This window comes from Pseudophryne corroboree, chromosome 8, assembly GCF_028390025.1.
Source record: "Pseudophryne corroboree isolate aPseCor3 chromosome 8, aPseCor3.hap2, whole genome shotgun sequence".
Lineage (NCBI taxonomy): Eukaryota > Metazoa > Chordata > Amphibia > Anura > Myobatrachidae > Pseudophryne > Pseudophryne corroboree.
The window spans coordinates 87228724-87249225 of record NC_086451.1 but is presented as its reverse complement, the minus strand read 5'-3'; positions in this window follow the sequence as shown (position 1 = coordinate 87249225).

Sequence of the window (20502 nt, the reverse complement as noted above, 5' to 3'; positions counted from 1 at the left end):
AGTATGTGCGGCCTTCGGTGATGATATTTTTTCTCAGTTTGTGTGGCCATCGGTGATGATATATTATCTCAGTGTGTGTGGCCATCGGTGATGATTAATTATCTCAGTGTGTGTGACCATAGGTGAAGACATATTATCTCAGTATATGTGACCATCGGTGATGATATATTATCTCAGTATGTGTGGCCATCGGTGATAATGTATTATCTCAGTATGTGTGACAATCGGTGAAGACATATTATCTCAGTATGTGTGACAATCTGTGATGATATATTATCTCAGTATGTGTGGGCATCGGTGATGATATATTATCTCAGTATGTGTGGCCATCGGTGATGATATATTATGCCAGTATGTGTGACCATCGGTGATGACATATTATCTCAGTATGTGTGACCATCGGTGGTGATATATTATCTCAGTATGTGTGGCCATCGGTGATAATGTATTATCTCAGTTTGTGTGACAATCGGTGATGATATATTATGTCAGTATGTGCGGCCATCGGTGATGATATATTATCTCAGTATGTGTGGCCATCGGTGATGATATATTATCTCAGTATGTGTGGCCATCAGTGATGATATATTATCTCAGTGTGTGTGGCCATCGGTGATGATATATTATGTCAGTATGTGTGACCATCGGTGATGATATATTATCTCAGTGTGTGTGACCATTGGTGATGATATATTATCTGATTGTGTGTGGCCATCGGTGATGATATATTATGTCAGTATGTGTGGCCATCGGTGATGATATATTATGTTAGTATGTGTGGCCATCGGTGATGATATATTATGTCAGTATGTGTGGCCATAGGTGTTGATATATTATATCAGTATGTGTGACCACCGGTGATGATATATTACCTCAGTGTGTGTGGCCATCGGTGATGATTAATTAACTCAGTGTGTGTGGTCATCGGAGATAATGTATTATATCAGTATGTGTGACAATCGTTGATGATATATTAGGTCAGTATGTGTGGCCATCGGTGATGATTAATTATCTCAGTGTGTGTGACCATAGGTAAAGACATATTATCTCAGTATGTTTGACCATCGGTGACGATATATTATCTCAGTATGTGTGGACATCAGTGATAATGTATTATCTCAGTATGTGTGACCATCGGTGTTGATATATTATCTCAGTATGTGTGACCATCGGTGATGATATATTATCTCAGTATGTGTGTCCATCGGTGATGACATATTATCTCAGTATGTGTGGGCATCGGGGATGATATACTATCTCAATGTGTGTGGCCATCGGGGATGATATATTATCTTAGTGTGTGTGGCCATCGGTGATGATATATTATCTCAGTATGTGTGACCATCGGTGATGATATATTATCTCAGTGTGTGTGACCATTGGTGATGATATATTATCTGATTGTGTGTGGCCATCGGTGATGATATATTATGTCAGTATGTGTGGCCATCGGTGATGATATATTATGTTAGTATGTGTGGCCATCGGTGATGATATATTATGTTAGTATGTGTGGCCATCGGTGTTGATATATTATCTCAGTATGTGTGACCATCGGTGATGATATATTACCTCAGTGTGTGTGGCCATCGGTGATGATTAATTATCTCAGTGTGTGTGGCCATCGGTGATGATATATTATCTCAGTATGTGTGGCCATCGGTGATAATGTATTATCTCAGTATGTGTGACAATCGTTGATGATATATTATGTCAGTATGTGTGGCCATCGGTGATGATATATTATCTCAGTATGTGTGACCATCGGTGATGACATATTATCTCAGTATGTGTGACCATCGGTGATGATATATTATCTCAGTATGTGTGGCCATCGGTGATGATATATTATCTCAGTATGTATGGCCATCGGTGATGATATATTATCTCAGTATGTGTGATAAGTTAACTGGTGATGATATAGTATCTTGGCATGTGTGGCCATCGGTGATGATATATTATCTCAGTGTGTGTGGCCATCGGTGATGATATATTATCTCGTTGTGTGTGACCATCGGTGATGACATATTATCTCAGTATGTGTGACCATCGGTGATGATATATTATCTCAGTATGTGTGGCCATCGGTGATGATATATTATCTCATTGTGTGTGACCATCGGTGATGACATATTATCTCAGTATGTGTGACCATCGGTGATGATATATTATCTCAGTGTGTGTGGCCATCAGTGATGATTAATTATCTCAGTGTGTGTGACCATAGGTAAAGACATATTATCTCAGTATGTGTGACCATCGGTGACGATATATTATCTCAGTATGTGTGGACATCGGTCATAATGTATTATCTCAGTATGTGTGACAATCGGTGATGATATATTATCTCAGTATGTGTGACCATCGGCGATGATATTTTATCTCAGTGTGTGTGGCCATCGGTGATGATATGTTATGTCAGTATGTGTGGCCATCGGTGATGATATATTATCTCAGTATGTGTGGACATCAGTGATAATGTATTATCTCAGTATGTGTGACAATCGGTGATGATATATTATGTCAGTATGTGTGGCCATCAGTGATGATATATTATCTCAGTGTGTGTGACCATCGGTTAAGACATATTATCTCAGTATGTGTGATCATCGGTGATGATATATTATCTCAGTATGTGCGGCCATCGGTGATGATATATTATCTCAGTATGTGTGGCCATCGGTGATGATATATTATCTCAGTATGTGTGGCCATCGGTGATGATATATTATCTCAGTATGTGTGGCCATTGGTGATGATATATTATCTCAGTATGTGTGATAACTGGTGATGATATAGGGGTACATTTACTAAGCAGTGATAAAAGCGGAGAAGTGAGCCAGTGGAGAAGTTGCGCATGGTAACCAATCAGCACTAAAGTAACATCTATAATTTGCATACTACAAAATGATACAGAGTTGCTGATTGGTTGATGGGGAAATTTCTCCACTGGCTCACTTCTCCACTCTTATCACTGCTTAGTAAATGTTCCCCCATAGTATCTTGGCATGTGTAGCCATAGGTGATGATATATTATCTCAGTATGTGTGACAATCGGTGATGATATATTATCTCAGTATGTGTGACCATGGTGATGATATATTATCTCAGCATGTGTGTCCATCGGTGATGATATATTATCTCAGTATGTGTTGGCATCGGGGATGATATACTATCTCAATGTGTGTGGCCATCGGTGATGCTATATTATCTCAGTGTGTGTGGCCATCGGTGATGCTATATTATCTCAGTGTGTGTGGCCATCGGTGATGATATATTATCTCAGTGTGTGTGGCCATCGGTGATGATATATTATCTCAGTGTGTGTGGCCATCGGTGATGATATATTATCTCAGTGTGTGTGGCCATCGGTGATGATATATTATCTCAGCATGTGTGACCATCGGTGATGATATATTATCTCAGTATGTGTGGCCATTGGTGATGATATATTACCTCAGTGTGTGTGATAACTGGTGATGATATAGTATCTTGGCATGTGTAGCCATAGGTGATGATATATAATCTCAGTGTGTGTGGCCATCAGTGATGAATAATTATCTCAGTGTGTGTGGCCATCGGTGATGATTAATTATCTCAGTGTGTGTGACCATCGGTGATGATATATTATCTCCGTATGTGTGTCCATCGGTGATGATATATTATCTCAGTATGTGTGGGCATCGGGGATGATAAACTATCTCAATGTGTGTGGCCATCGGGGATGATATATTATCTTAGTGTGTGTGGCCATCGGTTATGATATATTATCTCAGTGTGTGTTGCCATCGGTGATGATATATTATCTCAGTGTGTGTGGACATCGGTGATGATATATTATCTCAGAATGTGTCACCATCGGTGATGATATATTATCTCAGTGTGTGTGGCCATCGGTGATATTATATTATCTCAGTGTGTGTGACCATTAGTGATGATATATTATGTCAGTGTGTGTGGCTATCGGTGATGATATATTATGTCAGTATGTGTGGCCATCGTTGATGATATATTATTTCAGTATGTGTGACCATCGGTGATGATATATTATCTCAGAGTCTGTGGCCATCGGTGATGCTAAATTATCTTAGTGTGTGTGGCCATCGTTGATGATATATTAACTCAGTGAGTGTGGCCATCAGTGATGATATATTATGTCAGTATTCGTGGCCATCGGTGATGATTCATTATTTCAGTGTGTGTGGCCAACGGTGATGATATATTATCTCGGTGTGTGTGACCATTGGTGATGACATATTATCTCAGTATGTGCGGCCTTCGGTGATGATATATTATCTCAGTATGTGTGACCATCGTTGATGATATATTATCTCAGTATGTGTGGCCATCGGTGATGATATATTATCTCAGTATGTATGGCCATCGGTGATGATATATTATCTCAGTATGTGTGATAACTGGTGATGATATAGTATCTTGGCATGTATGGCCATCCCTGATGATATATTATCTCAGTGTGTGTGGCCATCGGTGATGATTAATTATATCAGTGTGTGTGGCCATCGGTGATGATATATTATCTCAGTGTGTGTGGCCATCGGTGAAGATTAATTATATCAGTGTGTATGACCATAGGTGATGACATATTATCTCAGTATGTGTGACAATCGGTGATGATGTAATATCTCAGTATGTGTGGCCATCGGTGATGATATATTATCTCAGTATGTGTGGGCATCGGTGAGGATATACTATCTCAATGTGTGTGGCCATCGGGGATGATATATTATCTCACTGTGTGTGGCCATCGGTGATGCTATATTATCTCAGTGTGTGTGGCCATCGATGATGATTAATTATCTCAGTGTGTGTGACCATAGGTGAAGACATATTATCTCAGTATATGTGACCATCGGTGATGATATATTATCTCAGTATGTGTGGCCATCGGTGATAATGTATTATCTCAGTATGTGTGACAATCGGTGATGACATATTATCTCAGTATGTGTGACAATCGGTGATGATATATTATCTCAGTATGTGTGGGCATCGGTGATGATATATTATCTCAGTATGTGTGGCCATCGGTGATGATATATTATGTCAGTATGTGTGACCATCGGTGATGACATATTATCTCAGTATGTGTGACCATCGGTGGTGATATATTATCTCAGTATGTGTGGCCATCGGTGATAATGTATTATCTCAGTTTGTGTGACAATCGGTGATGATATATTATGTCAGTATGTGCGGCCATCGGTGATGATATATTATCTCAGTATGTGTGGCCATCGGTGATGATATATTATCTCAATATGTGTGGCCATCAGTGATGATATATTATCTCAGAGTGTATGGCCATCGGTGATGATATATTATGTCAGTATGTGTTACCATCGGTGATGATATATTATCTCAGTGTGTGTGACCATTGGTGATGATATATTATCTGATTGTGTGTGGCCATCGGTGATGATATATTATGTCAGTATGTGTGGCCATCGGTGATGATATATTATGTTAGTATGTGTGGCCATCGGTGATGATATATTATGTCAGTATGTGTGACCATAGGTGTGTATATATTATATCAGTATGTGGGACCATAGGTGATGATATATTACCTCAGTGTGTGTGGCCATCGGTGATGATTAATTAACTCAGTGTGTGTGGTCATCGGTGATTATATATTATCTCAGTATGTGTGGCCATCGGTGATAAAGTATTATATCAGTATGTGTGACAATCGTTGATGATATATTATGTCAGTATGTGTGGCCATCGGTGATGATTAATTATCTCAGTGTGTGTGACCATAGGTAAAGACATATTATCTCAGTATGTTTGACCATCGGTGACGATATATTATCTCAGTATGTGTGGACATCAGTGATAATGTATTATCTCAGCATGTGTGACAATCGGTGTTGATATATTATCTCAGTATGTGTGACCATCGGTGATGATATATTATCTCAGTATGTGTGTCCATCGGTGATGACATATTATCTCAGTATGTGTGGGCATCGGGGATGATATACTATCTCAATGTGTGTGGCCATCGGGGATGATATATTATCTTAGTGTGTGTGGCCATCGGTGATGATATATTATCTCAGTATGTGTGACCATTGGTGATGATATATTATCTCAGTGTGTGTGACCATTGGTGATGATATATTATCTGATTGTGTGTGGCCATCGGTGATGATATATTATGTCAGTATGTGTGGCCATCGGTGATGATATATTATGTTAGTATGTGTGGCCATCGGTGATGATATATTATGTCAGTATGTGTGGCCATCGGTGTTGATATATTATCTCAGTATGTGTGACCATCTGTGATGATATATTACCTCAGTGTGTGTGGCCATCGGTGATGATTAATTAACTCAGTGTGTGTGGCCATCGGTGATGATATATTATCTCAGTATGTGTGGCCATCGGTGATAATTTATTATCTCAGTATGTGTGACAATCGTTGATGATATATTATGTCAGTATGTGTGGCCATCGGTGATGATATATTATCTCAGTATGTGTGACCATCGGTGATGACATATTATCTCAGTATGTGTGACCATCGGTGATGATATATTATCTCAGTATGTGCGGCCATCGGTGATGATATATTATCTCAGTATGTATGGCCATCGGTGATGATATATTTTCTCAGTATGTGTGATAACTGGTGAGGATACAGTATCTTGGCATGTGTGGCCATCGGTGATGATATATTATCTCAGTATGTGTGGCCATCGGTGATGGTATATTATCTCAGTATGTATGGCCATCGGTGATGATATATTATCTCAGTATGTGTGATAAGTTAACTGGTGATGATATAGTATCTTGGCATGTGTGGCCATCGGTGATGATATATTATCTCAATGTGTGGCCATCGGTGATGATATATTATCTCAGTGTGTGTGGCCATCGGTGATGATTAATTATCTCAGTGTGTGTGGCCATCGGTGATGATATATTATCTCGGTGTGTGTGACCATCGGTGATGACATATTATCTCAGTATGTGTGACCATCGGTGATGATATATTATCTCAGTATGTGTGGCCATCGGTGATGATATATTATGTCAGTATGTGTGGCCATCGGTAATGATATATTATCTCATTGTGTGTGACCATCGGTGATGACATATTATCTCAGTATGTGTGACCATCGGTGATGATTAATTTTCTCAGTGTGTGTTACCATAGGTAAAGACATATTATCTCAGTATGTGTGACCATTGGTGACGATATATTATCTCAGTATGTGTGGACATCGGTCATAATGTATTATCTCAGTATGTGTGACAATCGGTGATGATATATTATCTCAGTATGTGTGACCATCGGTGATGATATATTATCTCAGTATGTGTGTCCATCGGTGATGACATATTATCTCAGCATGTGTGGCCATCGGTGATGATATATTATCTCAGTGTGTGTGGCCATCGGTGATGATTAATTATCTCAGTGTGTGTGACCATAGGTGATGACATATTATCTCAGTATGTGTGACCATCGGTGACGATATATTATCTCAGTATGTGTGGCCATCGGTGATATTGTATTATCTCAGTATGTGTGACAATCGGTGATGATATATTATCTCAGTATGTGTTGCCATCGGTGATGATATATTATCTCAGCATGTGTGGGCATCGGGGATGATATACTATCTCAATGTGTGTGGCCATCGGGGATGATATATTATCTCAGTGTGTGTGGCCATCGGTGATGATATATTATCTCAGTGTGTGTGACCATTGGTGATTATATATTATCTCATTGTGTGTGGCCATCGGTGATGATATATTATGTCAGTATGTGTGACCATCGGTGATGATATATTATGTTAGTATGTGTGGCCATCGGTGATGATATATTATGTCAGTATGTGTGGCCATCGGTGTTGATATATTATCTCAGTATGTGTGACCATCGATGATGATATATTACCTCAGTGTGTGTGGCCATCGGTGATGATTAATTATCTCAGTGTGTGTGGCCATCGGTGATGATATATTATCTCAGTATGTGTGGCCATCGGTGATTTTGTATTATCTCAGTATGTGTGACAATCGTTGATGATATATTATGTCAGTATGTGTGGCCATCGGTGATGATATATTATCTCAGTATGTGTGACCATCGGTGATGACATTATCTCAGTATGTGTGACCATCGGTGATGATATATTATCTCAGTATGTGCGGCCATCGGTGATGATATATTATCTCAGTATGTATGGCCATCGGTGATGATATATTTTCTCAGTATGTGTGATAACTGGTGATGATATAGTATCTTGGCATGTGTGGCCATCGGTGATGATATATTATCTCAGTATGTGTGGCCATCGGTGATGATATATTATCTCAGTATGTATGGCCATCGGTGATGATATATTATCTCAGTATGTGTGATAACTGGTGATGATATAGTATCTTGGCATGTGTGGCCATCGGTGATGATATATTATCTCAGTATGTGTGGCCATCGGTGATGATATATTATCTCAGTATGTATGGCCATCGGTGATGATATATTATTTCAGTATGTGTGATAACTGGTGATGATATATTATCTCAGTATGTGTGTCCATCGGTGATAATTAATTATCTCAGTGTGTGTGGCCATCGGTGATGATATATTATCTCGGTGTGTGTGACCATCGATGATGACATATTATCTCAGTATGTGTGACCATTGGTGATGATATATTATCTCAGTATGGGTGGCCATCGGTGATGATTTATTATGTCAGTATGTGTGGCCATCGGTGATGATATATTATCTCATTGTGTGTGACCATCGGTGATGACATATTATCTCAGTATGTGTGACCATCGGTGACGATATATTATCTCAGTGTGTGTGGCCATCGGTGATGATTAATTATCTCAGTGTGTGTGACCATAGGTGATGACATATTATCTCAGTATGTGTGGACATCGGTGATAATGTCTTATCTCAGTATGTGTGACAATAGGTGATGATATATAATCTCAGTATGTGTGACCATCGGTGATGATATATTATCTCAGTACGTGTGTCCATCGGTAATGACATATTATCTCAGTATGTGTGGGCATCGGGGATGATATACTATCTCAATGTGTGTGGCCATCGGGGATGATATATTATCTCAGTGTGTGTGGCCATCGGTGATGATATATTATCTCAGTATGTGTGACCATCGGTGATGATAAATTATCTCAGTATGTGCGGCCATCGGTGATGATATATTATCTCAGTATGTATGGCCATCGGTGATGATATATTTTCTCAGTATGTGTGATAACTGGTGAGGATATAGTATCTTGGCATGTGTGGCCATCGGTGATGATATATTATCTCAGTATGTGTGGCCATCGGTGATGATATATTATCTCAGTATGTATGGCCATCGGTGATGATATATTATCTCAGTATGTGTGATAATTTAACTTGTGATGATATAGTATCTTGGCATGTGTAGCCATCGGTGATGATATATTATCTCAATGTGTGTGGCCATCGGTGATGATATATTATCTCAGTGTGTGTGGCCATCGGTGATGATTAATTATCTCAGTGTGTGTGGCCATCGGTGATGATATATTATCTCGGTGTGTGTGACCATCGGTGATGACATATTATCTCAGTATGTGTGACCATCGGTGATGATATATTATCTCAGTATGTGTGGCCATCGGTGATGATATATTATGTCAGTATGGCCCTCATTCCGAGTTGATCGCTCGCAAGGCGATTTTAGCAGAGTTACACACGCTAAGCCTACGCCTACTGGGAGTGAATCTTAGCTTCTTAAATGTGCGACCGATGTAGGCGCAAAATTGCGATCAAAAACGAGTTAGCAGTTTTAGAGTAGCTTCAGACATACTCTGCCTGTGCGATCAGTTCAGTGCTTTTCGGTCCCGGCTGACGTCAGAAACACACCCAGCGTTCGCCCAAGCACTCCCACCGTTTCTCCGGACACGCCTGCGTTTTTTCCGGAAACGGTAGCGTTTTCAGCCACACGCCCCTCAAACGCCATGTTTCCGCCCAGTAACACCCATTTCCTGTCAATCACAATGCGATCGTCGGAGCGATGAAAAAGCAGTGAGTAAATTTACTTTCTTCATAGTAAAGTTACTTGGCGCAGCCGCATTGCGAACATTGCGCATGCGCATTATGCGGAAAATCGCTGCGATGCGATGAAAAATACCGAGCGAACAACTCGGAATGAGGGCCCATGTGTGGCCATTGGTGATGATATATTTTCGCATTGTGTGTGATCATCGGTGATGACATATAATCTCAGTATGTGTGACCATCAATGATGATATATTATCTCAGTGTGTGTGGCCATCGGTGATGATTAATTATCTCAGTGTGTGTGACCATAGGTAAAGACATATTATCTCAGTATGTGTGACCATCGGTGACGATATATTATCTCAGTATGTGTGGACATCGGTGATAATGTATTATCTCAGTATGTGTGACAATCGGTGATGATATATTATCTCAGTATGTGTGTCCATCGGTGATAATGTATTATCTCAGTATGTGTGACCATCGGTGATGATATATTATCTCAGTATGTGTGTCCATCGGTGATGACATATTATCTCAGCATGTGTGGCCATCGGTGATGATATATTATCTCAGTGTGTGTGGCCATCGGTGATGATTAATTATCTCAGTGTGTGTGACCATAGGTGATGACATATTATCTCAGTACGTGTGACCATCGGTGACGATATATTATCTCAGTATGTGTGGCCATCGGTGATGATATATTATCTCAGTGTGTGTGACAATCGGTGATGATATATTATCTCAGTATGTGTGGCCATCGGTGATGATATATTATCTCAGCATGTGTGGGCATCGGGGATGATATACTATCTCAATGTGTGTGGCCATCGGGGATGATATATTATCTCAGTGTGTGTGGCCATCGGTGATGATATATTATCTCAGTGTGTGTGACCATTGGTGATTATATATTATCTCATTGTGTGTGGCCATCGGTGATGATATATTATGTCAGTATGTGTGGCCATCGGTGATGATATATTATGTTAGTATGTGTGGCCATCGGTGATGATATATTATGTCAGTATGTGTGGCCATCGGTGTTGATATATTATCTCAGTATGTGTGACCATCGATGATGATATATTACCTCAGTGTGTGTGGCCATCGGTGATGATTAATTATCTCAGTGTGTGTGGCCATCGGTGATGATATATTATCTCAGTATGTGTGGCCATCGGTGATAATGTATTATCTCAGTATGTGTGACAATCGTTGATGATATATTATGTCAGTATGTGTGGCCATCGGTGATGATTAATTATCTCAGTGTGTGTGACCATAGGTAAAGACATATTATCTTAGTATGTGTGGGCATCGGGGATGATATACTATCTCAATGTGTGTGGCCATCGGGGATGATATATTATCTTAGTGTGTGTGGCCATCGGTGATGATATATTATCTCAGTATGTGTGACCATTGGTGATGATATATTATCTCAGTGTGTGTGACCATTGGTGATGATATATTATCTGATTGTGTGTGGCCATCGGTGATGATATATTATGTCAGTATGTGTGGCCATCGGTGATGATATATTATGTTAGTATGTGTGGCCATCGGTGATGATATATTATGTCAGTATGTGTGGCCATCGGTGTTGATATATTATCTCAGTATGTGTGACCATCGGTGATGATATATTACCTCAGTGTGTGTGGCCATCGGTGATGATTAATTAACTCAGTGTGTGTGGCCATCGGTGATGATATATTATCTCAGTATGTGTGGCCATCGGTGATAATTTATTATCTCAGTATGTGTGACAATCGTTGATGATATATTATGTCAGTATGTGTGGCCATCGGTGATGATATATTATCTCAGTATGTGTGACCATCGGTGATGACATATTATCTCAGTATGTGTGACCATCGGTGATGATATATTATCTCAGTATGTGCGGCCATCGGTGATGATATATTATCTCAGTATGTATGGCCATCGGTGATTATATATTTTCTCAGTATGTGTGATAACTGGTGAGGATACAGTATCTTGGCATGTGTGGCCATCAGTGATGATATATTATCTCAGTATGTGTGGCCATCGGTGATGATATATTATCTCAGAATGTATGGCCATCGGTGATGATATATTATCTCAGTATGTGTGATAAGTTAACTGGTGATGATATAGTATCTTGGCATGTGTGGCCATCGGTGATGATATATTATCTCAATGTGTGTGGCCATCGGTGATGATATATTATCTCAGTGTGTGTGGCCATCGGTGATGATTAATTATCTCAGTGTGTGTGGCCATCGGTGATGATATATTATCTCGGTGTGTGTGACCATTGGTGATGACATATTATCTCAGTATGTGTGACCATCGGTGATGATATATTATCTCAGTATGTGTGGCCATCGGTGATGATATATTATGTCAGTATGTGTGGCCATCGGTAATGATATATTATCTCATTGTGTGTGACCATCGGTGATGACATATTATCTCAGTATGTGCGACCATCGGTGATGATTAATTTTCTCAGTGTGTGTTACCATAGGTAAAGACATATTATCTCAGTATGTGTGACCATCGGTGACGATATATTATCTCAGTATGTGTGGACATCGGTCATAATGTATTATCTCAGTATGTGTGACAATCGGTGATGATATATTATCTCAGTATGTGTGACCATCGGTGATGATATATTATCTCAGTATGTGTGTCCATCGGTGATGACATATTATCTCAGCATGTGTGGCCATCGGTGATGATATATTATCTCAGTGTGTGTGGCCATCGGTGATGATTAATTATCTCAGTGTGTGTGACCATAGGTGATGACATATTATCTCAGTATGTGTGACCATCGGTGACGATATATTATCTCAGTATGTGTGGCCATCGGTGATAATGTATTATCTCAGTATGTGTGACAATCGGTGATGATATATTATCTCAGTATGTGTTGCCATCGGTGATGATATATTATCTCAGCATGTGTGGGCATCGGGGATGATATACTATCTCAATGTGTGTGGCCATCGGGGATGATATATTATCTCAGTGTGTGTGGCCATCGGTGATGATATATTATCTCAGTGTGTGTGACCATTGGTGATTATATATTATCTCATTGTGTGTGGCCATCGGTGATGATATATTATGTCAGTATGTGTGACCATCGGTGATGATATATTATGTTAGTATGTGTGGCCATCGGTGTTGATATATTATCTCAGTATGTGTGACCATCGATGATGATATATTACCTCAGTGTGTGTGGCCATCGGTGATGATTAATTATCTCAGTGTGTGTGGCCATCGGTGATGATATATTATCTCAGTATGTGTGGCCATCGGTGATTTTGTATTATCTCAGTATGTGTGACAATCGTTGATGATATATTATGTCAGTATGTGTGGCCATCGGTGATGATATATTATCTCAGTATGTGTGACCATCGGTGATGACATTATCTCAGTATGTGTGACCATCGGTGATGATATATTATCTCAGTATGTGCGGCCATCGGTGATGATATATTATCTCAGTATGTATGGCCATCGGTGATGATATATTTTCTCAGTATGTGTGATAACTGGTGATGATATAGTATCTTGGCATGTGTGGCCATCGGTGATGATATATTATCTCAGTATGTGTGGCCATCGGTGATGATATATTATCTCAGTATGTATGGCCATCGGTGATGATATATTATCTCAGTATGTGTGATAACTGGTGATGATATAGTATCTTGGCATGTGTGGCCATCGGTGATGATATATTATCTCAGTATGTGTGGCCATCGGTGATGATATATTATCTCAGTATGTATGGCCATCGGTGATGATATATTATTTCAGTATGTGTGATAACTGGTGATGATATATTATCTCAGTATGTGTGGCCATCGGTGATAATTAATTATCTCAGTGTGTGTGGCCATCGGTGATGATATATTATCTCGGTGTGTGTGACCATCGATGATGACATATTATCTCAGTATGTGTGACCATTGGTGATGATATATTATCTCAGTATGTGTGGCCATCGATGATGATTTATTATGTCAGTATGTGTGGCCATCGGTGATGATATATTATCTCATTGTGTGTGACCATCGGTGATGACATATTATCTCAGTATGTGTGACCATCGGTGACGATATATTATCTCAGTGTGTGTGGCCATCGGTGATGATTAATTATCTCAGTGTGTGTGACCATAGGTGATGACATATTATCTCAGTATGTGTGGACATCGGTGATAATGTCTTATCTCAGTATGTGTGACAATAGGTGATGATATATAATCTCAGTATGTGTGACCATCGGTGATGATATATTATCTCAGTACGTGTGTCCATCGGTAATGACATATTATCTCAGTATGTGTGGGCATCGGGGATGATATACTATCTCAATGTGTGTGGCCATCGGGGATGATATATTATCTCAGTGTGTGTGGCCATCGGTGATGATATATTATCTCAGTATGTGTGACCATCGGTGATGATAAATTATCTCAGTATATGCGGCCATCGGTGATGATATATTATCTCAGTATGTATGGCCATCGGTGATGATATATTTTCTCAGTATGTGTGATAACTGGTGAGGATATAGTATCTTGGCATGTGTGGCCATCGGTGATGATATATTATCTCAGTATGTGTGGCCATCGGTGATGATATATTATCTCAGTATGTATGGCCATCGGTGATGATATATTATCTCAGTATGTGTGATAATTTAACTTGTGATGATATAGTATCTTGGCATGTGTAGCCATCGGTGATGATATATTATCTCAATGTGTGTGGCCATCGGTGATGATATATTATCTCAGTGTGTGTGGCCATCGGTGATGATTAATTATCTCAGTGTGTGTGGCCATCGGTGATGATATATTATCTCGGTGTGTGTGACCATCGGTGATGACATATTATCTCAGTATGTGTGACCATCGGTGATGATATATTATCTCAGTATGTGTGGCCATCGGTGATGATATATTATGTCAGTATGTGTGGCCATTGGTGATGATATATTTTCTCATTGTGTGTGACCATCGGTGAAGACATATAATCTCAGTATGTGTGACCATCGATGATGATATATTATCTCAGTGTGTGTGGCCATCGGTGATGATTAATTATCTCAGTGTGTGTGACCATAGGTAAAGACATATTATCTCAGTATGTGTGACCATCGGTGACGATATATTATCTCAGTATGTGTGGACATCGGTGATAATGTATTATCTCAGTATGTGTGACAATCGGTGATGATATATTATCTCAGTATGTGTGTCCATCGGTGATAATGTATTATCTCAGTATGTGTGACCATCGGTGATGATATATTATCTCAGTATGTGTGTCCATCGGTGATGACATATTATCTCAGCATGTGTGGCCATCGGTGATGATATATTATCTCAGTGTGTGTGGCCATCGGTGATGATTAATTATCTCAGTGTGTGTGACCATAGGTGATGACATATTATCTCAGTACGTGTGACCATCGGTGACGATATATTATCTCAGTATGTGTGGCCATCGGTGATGATATATTATCTCAGTGTGTGTGACAATCGGTGATGATATATTATCTCAGTATGTGTGGCCATCGGTGATGATATATTATCTCAGCATGTGTGGGCATCGGGGATGATATACTATCTCAATGTGTGTGGCCATCGGGGATGATATATTATCTCAGTGTGTGTGGCCATCGGTGATGATATATTATCTCAGTGTGTGTGACCATTGGTGATTATATATTATCTCATTGTGTGTGGCCATCGGTGATGATATATTATGTCAGTATGTGTGGCCATCGGTGATGATATATTATGTTAGTATGTGTGGCCATCGGTGATGATATATTATGTCAGTATGTGTGGCCATCGGTGTTGATATATTATCTCAGTATGTGTGACCATCGATGATGATATATTACCTCAGTGTGTGTGGCCATCGGTGATGATTAATTATCTCAGTGTGTGTGGCCATCGGTGATGATATATTATCTCAGTATGTGTGGCCATCGGTGATAATGTATTATCTCAGTATGTGTGACAATTGTTGATGATATTTATGTGGAAGAAGTCTTTAGACTTGACCACACTCCTTGGAAATTTCTTTCCTGTGTGACTGCTCCCCAGCCTCTCAGGCTGGCATCCGTGGTCACCAGAACACAGTCCTGAATGCCGAATGTGCTGCCCTCTAGAAGATAAGCACTCTGCAGCCCCCACAGAAGAGACCCCCTTGTCCTTGGAGACAGGATTATCCGCTGATGCATCTGAAGATGCGATCCGGACCATTCGTCCAGCAGATCCCCCTGAAAATTTCTTGCGTGAAATCTGCCGAATGGAATCGCTTCGTAAGAAGCCACCATTTTTCCCAGGACTCTTGTGCATTGATGCACTGATACTTGGCCTGGTTTTAGGAGGTTTCTGACTCGGATAGCTCCCTGGCTTTCTCCTCCGGGAGAAACACCTTTTTCTGGACTGTGCCCAGAATCATCCCTAGGAACAGCAGACGTATCGTCGGAAACAGCTGCGATTTTGGAATATTTAGAATCCAGCCGTGCTGTCGTAGAACTACTTTAGATAGTGCTATTCCGACCTCCAACTGTTCTCTGGACCTTGCCCTTATCAGGAGATCGTCCAAGTAAGGGATAATTAAGACGCCTTTTTCTTTGAAGAAGAATCATCATTTCGGCCATTACCTTGGTAAAGACCCAGGGTGCCGTGGACAATCCAAACGGCAGCGTCTGAAACTGATAGTGACAGTTCTGTACCATGAACCTGAGGTACCCTTGGTGAGAAGGGCAAATTTGGACATGGAGGTAATGCTTGATGTCCAGGGACACCATATAGTCCCCTTCTTCCTGGTTCGCTATCACTGCTCTGAGTGACTCCATCTTGATTTGAACCTTTGTATGTAAGTGTTCAAAGATTTCAGATTTAGAATAGGTCTCACCGAGCCGAGTGGCTTCAGTACCACAATATAGTGTGGAATAATAATACCCTTTTCCTTGTTGTAGGAGGGGTACTTTGATTATCACCTGCTGGGAATACAGCTTGTGAATTGTTTCCAATACTGCCTCCCTGTCGGAGGAAGACGTTGGTAAAGCAGACTTCAGGAACCTGCGAGGAGAAGACGTCTCGAATCTCCAATCTGTACCCCTGGGATAATACTTGTACGATCTAGGGTTCCACTTGCGAGTGAGCCCACTGCGCGCTGAGACTCTTGAGACGACCCCCTCACCTCACCTGAGTCCGCTTGTACGGCCCCAGCGTCATGCTGAGGACTTGGCAGAAGCGGTGGAGGGCTTCTGTTCCTGGGAAGGGGCTGCCTGCTGCAGTCTTCTTCCCTTTCCTCTATCCCTGGGCAGATATGACTGGCCTTTTGCCCGCTTGCCCTTATGGGAACGGAAGGACTGAGGCTGAAAAGACGGTGTCTTTTTCTGCTGAGATGTGACTTGGGGTAAAAAGGTTGGATTTCCCAGCTGTTGCCGTGGCCACCAGGTCCGATGGACCGACCCCAAATAACTCCTCCCCTTTATACGGCAATACTTCCATGTGCCGTTTGGAACTGCATCACCTGACCACTGTCGTGTCCATAAACATCTTCTGGCAGATATGTACATCGTACTTATCTTGATGCCAGAGTGCAAATATCCCTCTGTGCATCTCGCATATATAGAAATGCATCCTATTAAATGCTCTATATCAATAAAATACTGCCCCTGTCAAGGGTATCAATATTTTCAGTCAGGGAATCCGACCAAGCCACCCCAGAACTGCACATCCAGGCTGAGGCGATCGCTGGTCGCAGTATAACAACAGTATGTGTGTATATACTTTTTAGGATATTTTCCAGCTTCCTATCAGCTGGCTCCTTGAGGGCGGCCGTATCTGGAGACGGTAACGCCACTTGTTTTGATAAGCATGTGAGCGCCTTATCCACCCTAAGGGGTGTTTCCCAACGCACCCTAACTTCTGGCGGGAAAGGGTATAACGCCAATATTTGCTATCGGGGTAAACCCACGCATCATCACACACTTCATTTAATTTATCTGATTCAGGAAAAACTACCGGTAGTTTTTTCACTCCCACATAATACCCTTTTTTGTGGTACTTGTAGTATCAGAAATATGTAACACCTCCTTCATTGCCCTTAACATGTAACGTGTGGCCCTAATGGAGAATACGTTTGTTTCTTCACCGTCGACACTGGATTCAGTGTCCGTGTCTGTGTCTGTGTCGACCGACTGAGGTAAATGGGCGTTTTAAAGCCCCTGACGGTGTTTTGAGATGCCTGGACAGGTACTAATTGGTTTGCCGGCCATCTCATGTCGTCAACCGACTTTGCAGCGTGTTGACATTATCACGTAATTCCCTAAATAAGCCATCCATTCCGGTGTCGACTCCCTAGAGAGTGACATCACCATTACAGGCAATTGCTCCGCCTCCTCACCAACATCGTCCTCATACATGTCGACACACACGTACCGACACACAGCACACACACCGGGAATGCTCTGATAGAGGACAGGACCCCACTAGCCCTTTGGGGAGACAGAGGGAGAGTTTGCCAGCACACACCAAAACGCTATAATTATACAGGGACAACCTTATATAAGTGTTTTCCCTTATAGCATCTTAATATATATATATAAATATCGCCAAATAAGTGCCCCCCCCTCTCTGTTTTAACCCTGTTTCTGTAGTGCAGTGCAGGGGAGAGCCTGGGAGCCTTCCCACCAGCATTTCTGTGAGGGAAAATGGCGCTGTGTGCTGAGGAGAATAGGCCCCGCCCCCTTTTCGGCGGGCTTCTTCTCCCGTTTTTTTGACAACCTGGCAGGGGTTAAATACATCCATATAGCCCCAGAGGCTATATGTGATGTATTTTTAGCCAGCATAGGTACTTTCATTGCTGCCCAGGGCGCCCCCCCCCAGCGCCCTGCACCCTCAGTGACCGTTGGTGTGAAGTGTGCTGAGAGCAATGGCGCACAGCTGCAGTGCTGTGCGCTACCTTAAGAAGATTGAGAAGTCTTCAGCCGCCGATTTCTGGACCTCTTTTCTCTTCAGCATCTGTAAGGGGGCCGGCGGCGCAGCTCCGGGACCGGACTCCATGGCTGGGCCTGTGTTCGATCCCTCTGGAGCTAGTGTCCAGTAGCCTAAGAAGCCAATCCATCCTGCACGCAGGTGAGTTCACTTCTTCTCCCCTAAGTCCCTCGTTGCAGTGAGCCTGTTGCCAGCAGGACTCACTGAAAATAAAAAACCTAACAAAACTTTTACTCTAAGCAGCTCTTTAGGAGAGCCACCTAGATTGCAACCTTCTCGGCCGGGCACAAAGAACAAACTGAGGCTTGGAGGAGGGTCATAGGGGGAGGAGCCAGTGCACACCACCTGATCCTAAAGCTTTTACTTTTGTGCCCTGTCTCCTGCGGAGCCGCTATTCCCCATGGTCCTGACGGAGGCCCAGCATCCACTTAGGACGTCAGAGAAATGTATATAGCACATGTAACTGTGACAGGGAAGGAGAGGGTGGCCCCTCTCAGCTCCAGGCCCCGTAGCTTCAGTCCCTGCACCTATGGTAGCTACTCCCTTCTGCATAACACATATAACTGTGACAGGAAAGGTGGGCCTCTTTCGGTTCTGTGCCCCATAGCAGCTACACTACCTGCACCAATGGTAGCTACGCCCTTGTTAGTGACCATCGATGGTCACTCACAGTTTCACCATCGATGGTGAACACACCGATGGCCATCCCTAGCTCATCTTCAATGCATCGCACTGCAGAAGGACTCGGAGCAGAGACAAGGGGGCGAATCCTAATCCCAGGAGTCACTCAGGACTCATCAGGAGAGGAGAGCCATCGCCTGGGGGAGAGACAAGGGGGCAGATCCTGAGCATGGGAGTCACTTAGAACTTGGCAGAAAGACATGTGGGCTGCGCTGTGTTGTATGTGAGTGTGTGTGAACTGGGGAGAGAGGCTGCTGTAGTGAGTATCATGTCTTGACACTTCAGCTTTTCCTGACTCAAATCATTCGAACATCTACAAGATTCGAGTCAGTGTGTTGAGACATTCACTCAGTAGCCATCTTTAGTTGAGGAGATTGTAGAGGTACCTGAGGAGAGCGGTACCTCAGGAGCTGAGGAGAGGATTTTACCTCATGTGAGAGACAAAGTTTGTGCTCTCTGGAGAGGAGACAGGTCCTGTATGTAAAGAGACAGGGACCTTGCAGCTTGAGGCAGCAGGAGAGGGAGAAGCAGAATAGGCAGCAGGGTGGAGGGGCGGGGCATCGGGCAACTCAGCAGCGGATCACCGTGTGTGTAGGGGGCATACGACCTAAGTACAAAATCTCTGCATACCTCCAGGGAACTGGTGAAAAACAGGGTCTTTGGAATTGTCCTAAATAGGCCAACTGGTCTAAACAGTTAGGGTCAGAACGTC